We start from the raw sequence: 8,209 nt of genomic DNA, 5'->3' as shown, positions 1-8,209 counted from the left end.
ATTTGTGTGCCAAATATAAAATAAATATATAGTGTGGTTAAAAAGTTATGAAACAATTAAGAAAATGGCAAAATAGATAAAACACTCAGTATCTTTGTTATTAATGGAGTAAGACCCATTATGTATGTATTTTGAGACCGCCTAAGTGTCCTCTTTCTACAGTTAACGTATGTTACTTTCCCAATGAAACACCCTGTATAACAAAAATTTGATCATGGTAAGGTCAAGAGACCTTACCATCTGATGTGTGCTGTGTCAGTATGAAGAATGGCCGAATGGCGGAGGTGCGGCTAAAGATACAGTGCTGCTCCCTAATTTGCGCATGCGTGTCTTCAACTCCAACGTTGCCGTTTCCGAGATAGTTTGAAGGATAAATTTGTCAAATTACGTTGAGAACAAGAAACGCGTCTAACTGTCTAACTTTACTTGTATTTTGTATTTTGTATATTTGTCACAGCTTTGGTTGTTTGTTGGATAATTGGATATTTTTTATATTTTGGATTTAAGTTGTATGTGTATATCCTGTTTTGTTCATTAAAAAGGACTCCTAAATAAAAGTTTATTCTCCGATACAGATTATTCATGGTTTGACCCAAATCAATATGAAAAAAAGGACATTTATTGAAGCTATATAATTTTAAACTGTTAATTACAAGAATCACATAGACATTCTTTATAATTAATTTAGACATTTTTGTGTAGAAATAAATATTTTTAGTAGGTATAGATATATAAGATGTAATTTCAATTAATTTGAATGCACAAATATCATGCTTGAGAAATTGTGGAAAAGTTTAGGATTTGTTAAAATTCTGGATTCGAAAGTACAGTTCAATTCAACACATGTAACATAATATAGCTATGGTATTAACAATATAAACAGGTTAATACAATAAAACAAAGGTTTTTGGAATTTTAATCCTTTATTATATTAGATATAGGGCCGGTACTTTATGTCCCGGTTAAACCGCCATTACCTAACCGGGGTTTAATCAGGACAGAAATATATGCATAGCATAGACAAAAACACAATTATACTTATTATTATGATTAGGAGTGTGAAATTGGAAAACCAAGGTGAGGGATAGGAAGCTGATTCTGGAACAGGTCACAAGACTTACCATGGGTTGTGGAGCCAATGATGATGATATTATGATTATACATATTACAACACAAGAGGCCCAAAGAGATACTTTTCTTTCCCAATTAGCTAACTGAGGTTTAACCGGGACATAAAGTACCGGCCCATAATCTATAAAGTTTTGAACCAAAAGTATGTATTAGTGGCGGCTCGTGGCTTTAGGGACAGGGTCGGCAAGGTTTTTGTCTCCTCAGATAGGTATACCATCTAATTGAAAGGCTTCAATCATCGTAGAAGATTTTTGGTTTTGGTTTTTTTATTTATTTTTTTTGTTTTTTTTTTGTTTTTTCACATATATTTAGAACCTAAACATGTTTATAAATTAACTTTAGTCTATGTTGTTTGGACGTAGCAAAATGGGTTATAACATCATCGTAAAATTTATTAATGTGTTGGAGAGATTTTAATAGGGTTTTTCTATTGACATTTGAGAAAAGCTTGACATTCTCTTTTGTTTCATGGTGTTTCGACAATACGTTTTGACACTTTTGAGACAAGAGAAATCCCGTTCCTTTAAAAGGAAACAGTAGCGATCAACAGGTAGCAACAAACGCGTTCCAAGATTGCGGCTGTAATTTTGAATATTTTGTGGAGATATTTGGCACACTTATTCGTAATATAATAAAGAATGACGGTACAGAGCCAAATTTCAGAAATATGTTAGTATGTGGAAATTACTCTATAACTAAATAAAATATTGCAAAAAGGAGCCTGTACCGCCATTAAGAAAGACAAAAAAATAAACTTTCTTCAAATAAACTTTTTTATCCCGTGCCTAGACTTTGTGTCACATTGGAACTACCAAAAATCGATTTTTTATAACAAGAAATCGAACGTCACTGAGTTGGCAACATTTCGCGCCTATGTGTAAAAAAATTATTGTTTTTGATAGTATAAACGTCACTGTCAGTGTCGAATCACCGACGCACTGTTGCCTCACTTTTGAAAGTTCGCAGAATTTTCGCAATCTTGGACCGCATTTGTTGCTACGCTGTTGATCGCTACTGTATCACCTTAAGGCAAAAGTTGGTAGCAGTGAGAGATTTCATGATAATTTATTAATTTCGGGAACAGTTTGTTGCAATGAATTGCAGTAAATAAAATTATACATATTTTGTAACTTATCCCATCTTCCGAAAATATTTGGATCAGCATATAAAACTTTTAATTAATTTCTTTAGTTATTTATTTGATTAAAGAATGATGCATAGTTTTAATACACTTGTCTAATAGATATTTTGAAAATTCTTTGGCGTAAGTTTTAAATTTTTGCAAATCTTCAAAAATTTGCAAATCTTCAAAATTTGAAAAAAAAAAGGATTACCTATCTATTTGCACAAATAATAATAGCATTGATTAATAAATATAGGGGAGAAGATACGAAACTAAACGAGCGTTTATGTACGACACCAGTGGTTTTAGAAATAGATGGCGTTAGCAGCTTTCTAGGTACGAGATTGAATTTATCTGAGACAACGATGAGACGTATTCAGGTAGCTTTGGTTATCGGAATTTGGGGTCGGCCGACTTGATTATAATAGAACGTATTTATTTCTTTTCATTCATTTATATTTGAGTTATCATTCAACTATTCAACGATAATAGTGGCATGATCATGACAATCAGACAATCTTTAAAATAATTATTGAAGTTAGCACCTATTACTTTCTAAACTCGTTTTTAAATTAACAAGAATTGTAGTTGTAATTTGTCTTTTAATTTGAATTCTTCAAAGAAATCATTGAATATTCCAAATAAAAAAATTATTTAACGAGAAAAATACTCACTGGGTGATTTTATATATTGTACATTTATCTTATTTGCCTCATAATCTCGATAAAAAATTAGGTAGGTATTTTCGTTAATTACAGTCTCTTCTGATGATTGTATATTTTGTTTGGAGATATTGCAACGGTATTTACTTAATATAAAATTGACTAAGTAAACCGCTCGGCCACTTTAAACTCTTCGAAAAAATGGTAAGGACTTAAGTTGTTGCGATTTCCTACAATTTCTTCCAAGTTTTTTCATGCGGTCGATATTTTCCGAGTTAGGGGGAAATCGTGACTAAGTATACTTATTGAATTATTTATTATTAACTTTACTTCTTAAAGGTGCCTTGTCCCAGGCAACCAAGTGACGTCATATAACGTTGAGGAAACGTCAGTTTTTGGTTAAATATAACACGTGTTTGAACATTACGTGATATAGACGTCTTTTGTAGGTGATTTTAAATACGTAAGATTAATTACGTTAAAATTACGTTTAAAAAACGTTTTAATTTCAGACAGCCTAAGTCTGACGTCACAAAATTGGGAGGAGCTTGCTTGTTTGTATTGACTCTAAACAATTTCGTTTAGGTATAGATAACGCTAAATGTTCATAAGAAATTTCTCATTTATTATTTACGTGGTTTGTGTCTTGTGTGATAAAATAAGACTTTTCATTTAGATATTTAGTTGAAGAAACGTGTAAATTAAGAGATTTTTATGTGTTTTTGCTCAGTGAGTTAGTTTAATGCAGTAATTCTTCTTGACAACTATTTGAGGTTATGTGTATTTGTTTATAATTAAGCGTTAAATGAAATGAAGATATTAAGACAGCGTTAAATTAAGATATTAGTATGCTGGATAATTTGTTAATAAATTATTTATTAGTGTCATATATATGTTGTTTCAGTTTTGACACAGTAAGTAGGTATATAACTAGTGAAAATTCTATAATGTGAGGGCTGGTACAATCAGGCAGAATCAATGATGCTTCAAGCCTAGCGCACAAGCGATCTTAAACAAGTGGTAGTACTTATATCTTCGACACATGGGACGTAGGCCTATAGGTTTTATGTTATGTACCTATTTTTATACTATTTTGAAACATCTGAAAGAGGTCACTTTTTGAAAGTATTAAAGACGTGGTTTTACCGACGTGAAAAAAAACGTAGATACGATTACGTTTTAAAATCGTCACAGATATGACGTCAAATCGATGAGACAAATACACGTGATTTTCAACGTCAGTACTACGTCATAGAAACACGTCAATTGGTCATTTTTATGACGTGTTATCTACGTTATAAAAACGTCGTTTGGTTGCCTGGGGTATTTCTGCGTAGGCGTCCACCGTGGATTGCATTGTCAGGTGAGATATTAGATAGTTAGGATTACCTACATTATTCTATTAAGAGTAATTTCATTATTATCATTCGGCGAATATTACGCAGCCATGACATCTTTTCCTAGACCTCTCTTACCCTCTATCTTTCCTTTGATTACCAGTTGCCGTATATCGTTCTCATAAACATACATGTAAGAAATAAAATAGAAATTAAAGTCAATGAATAACAGAACCCATAGAAGCAAACACAGGAATCAAGCAAGGAGATTCACTAAACCCTCCATACTGTTTAAAATAAAGTTGGATGCAATAATAAAACAAGTGAAGAAAAAAAGAGGGTACAAAATGGGCGATAAAGAGATAAAAAACTCTGTTGCGCTGATGACACCGTGTTAGTAGCAGAGTGCAAAGTCGACCTACAAAGAATACTGCATGAGTTCAACATTAACATAAAAGAAATGAATATGAAAATATCAGCCTGAAAAAACAAAAATCTTAGTAATATCCACAGAATCAATAAGATGCAAATTGGACAATCAAATTATACAACAAGTAATGACTTTCAAATACCTTCGATTAATAATAAATTAATCTATCAGCCGACAACAATATCGAAGAAGAGGTTAAAGACCAAATAATTAAAAGCCAGTAGAATGGCCGGATGCCTAAACGACACAATGTGAATGCCTAAACAAATTCTTTAGGTAGATTTTCGGTAGTATAATGTGCTTCTTTGGAGTTTTACTGATGATTACTGTTTTCGTTTTAGTGGGAGAAAATTCTAAGCCAGTAGTGTTCGAACAATTCTTAAATTTGTAAATGAGTAGTGGATTAAGTGATTTAGCGATGTGATTGATTGCAATAAGGAAAAGTGCAACACTAAGAGTAGACCATTGAGGAATGTCGTTTAATTGGATTTTTGAGTCTAAAAGAACGTTATTTATTCGAATAAGTTTCGTCTATATAGAAAATTATTAATAAATTTTATATTTCCTTGAATTGAACAACTTAATAGAATTCTTATAATATCTAATCCCCAAATGGTACGCGTTATATAATAAAAGATAGCCATAAGCCAACCATACATGATCACATCCAAATAACCCATGAATGATTCAATATCCACTAGGTTTTCTAATGTAGATGTGGACTTTCTAAAGTCACTTTGTATAGGGCTAGGTAGCTAACAATAAGTCTAATACTATCTAGTAGCTATCAAGTGGATAAACTGACTAATTCTAAGCAAGTTTTGTTCTAGAGTTTTTTCACTTAAAAAAAATGGCGTTTGTATGAAATCTTTATACTCAGTATAAGCAGAGTTGTAGCTAATTAAAAGTAAGTTCTTATTCGTCAAATTCCAAATCGAATGTTTCAACGTGAACTAACAAAAAAAATAAAGTACATTTCGGGGAAAACTCATCGCAGCTTTTTTAAAGTGTTTAAAAAGCTTTATTTTTGTTTTTAAAAAAGTTTCTAGCATTAAAAGTAAGCAAGTTACGCTGAAAATAAAGTTGGTCCTTTTTTTGTAAAACCTAGTTTTAAAAAATCGTGAAAATCACCCTCTGAAGGGGAACTTGCGTAAAATTTTTAATTCGAAAGAGATGCTATAAATCACATCAAAACACAATTTAAAATGTATCAAAGAAAAAAGTCGTTTGTGTTTTTCGTTTGGCGCCTCAAGACGAATAAAATCAAATTATCGTTACCGCTTCACAAGTTACTTTACTTAGAACAAGGCGAAAACGGCGGGTACGTTGGGAAAAATATTCACATGAGATTTTTTTGTATAATTACATTCGTGAGACATCCCAGAATAAGGTTCAAGAAGTCGCCCACGTGAAAAGTGGGCCAAATTTTTTTTAACAATTTTTTTTAATCAAATTGCAAAAATCTATACTTTTGGCCCGGACAATTTTTTTGTAGGTTTTTTGGACCATTCTGGATAAAAAAGGTCTCTAAAATTTTTTCTCTAAAGTTGATCGTTTTCGAGTTATAAGCAATTTAAAATTGAAAAAAATGAAAAAACGATTTTCAAGGGTTACTCGGATTACTCGGATTACTCGGTTAAAATTTATTATTATGAAAGTCAGAAAGTAACTAAATCAAAGTTTAATGCCCCCCCTACAAGATCCTGAAGAAATTTTTGTCATTATTTTATTACTAAGCTGTTATTTTTAAGTAATAATATTGAGCGTCATGAACGTGGTTGCCGGCCGTAAATGCTGAGTGCGAGAGAGATGCCACTCCGGCAGTCCAATTGTGCATCTTACTTGCACTCACATTTACGGCCGCCTACCTCGTGCATGGCGCTCATTATTATTACTTAAAAATAACAGCTTAGTAATAAAATAATGACAAAAATTTCTTCAGGATCTTGTAGGGAGGGCATTAAACTTTGATTTAGTCACTTTCTGACTTTTATAATAATAACTTTTAACCGAGTTATTAAGCCTTGAATATCGCCATTTTTCGTTTTTTTCAATTTTAAATTGCTTATAACTCGAAAACGATCAACTTTAGAGAAAAATAATAAGAGACCTTTTTTATCCAGAATGGTCCAAAAAACCTACAAAAAAAATGTCCGAGCCAAAAATATTGATTTTTTGCAATTTGATTAAAAAAAAATTGTTAAAAAAATTGAACCACTTTTCACGTGGGCGACTTCTTGAGCCTTATTCTGAGATGTCTCACGAATGTGATTAGGCAAAAAAATCTCATGGGAATATTTTTCCCAAAGGACCCGCCGTTTTCGCCTTGTCATGATCTGTAAGTTTTATCGTAAATTTAGTTTTACAGTAATTTTTTTTGTTTTGAAAGAAAAATGCCTTTTTTTCAAAATAACTTTATAATTATTATCAGTGATACGAAATATCCCAAAGTGTAAAGGTCATATTCATAGGTCTGATTAATTTCATCTGGGATGCTAATTAAGAGGTGATATTTAAGATTTTGTTTACAAAAAAAGGGATCAACTTTATTTTGTGCGCAACTTTTACTTCTGATACTAGGAACTTAAAAAAATAAAGCTGTTTTTAAACAATTTAAAAAAATTATGATGAGTTTTCCCCGAAAAGTACTTAATTTTTTGGTTATTTCACGTAGAAATATTCAATTTGGAATTTGACGAATAAGAACCTACTTTTTATTAGCTACAACTCTGCTCTTACTGAGTCTACGACTTCATATGTCATATATAAAACATTTTTTTCATTTTTTTATAAGCTGTATTTTTGCTATGAATATTTTTTTGACGAAATACTTCCTCATTTCCTCATGAAATATACTTTTTTTGAAACATGAATATATTCACGCGCAAATAACTCGAAAAGTATTTACTTGTGAGGTCAAGACTAGTGAAAAAAACTCTATAGTCAATTTATATTTTCAACGTTGTTGCAGAAAAAAAAAATTAATACAGGTATTAATACAGATTAATATGATAGCGACTGTGCGTTAAAATTTTGAATACGGACCACGTAGAATAAGTGCTTGTTCTTGGCTAGCTTCAACAAATTTACGCTAGGCGCGCCACTATACAGGCAGATTTTAAAGGGAACAAAATAATGCACATGGTTTCGTATCTTCCCCCTATATTTATCAATCAACGATAATAGTATCAAAAATTTCAAAATATACTTGTTTTTAGAGATCTGTGTTATACTTTTGTATTTTTTGGGGGTGTTCGGAAATATCAAGCGAATCCAAAACGTCACTGCGTATATTATATTGAAAATTACTATCTCTGAGATCTTTTACCAACTTTGTTATTCTATGTTTGGAATAAATAATGTAAGTTGACTGATTTTCAACAACATTGAATATCACATCAGTTTGGGTAAACACTTTCTTAAAAATATGTAAAAAAATATTAAAAGAATAATCATTTAGTAAAGTTTTCAAACCGATTGCTTCACGAATCGAGATAAATCATCACTTGCAAAATTGTCGCCTTTT

The sequence above is a fragment of the Diabrotica virgifera genome, chromosome 8, assembly GCF_917563875.1.
Source record: "Diabrotica virgifera virgifera chromosome 8, PGI_DIABVI_V3a".
In the NCBI taxonomy this organism is placed as follows: Eukaryota; Metazoa; Arthropoda; class Insecta; order Coleoptera; family Chrysomelidae; genus Diabrotica; species Diabrotica virgifera.
The sequence above is the reverse complement of the archived record's forward strand: the minus strand, read 5'-3'. Positions refer to the sequence as shown.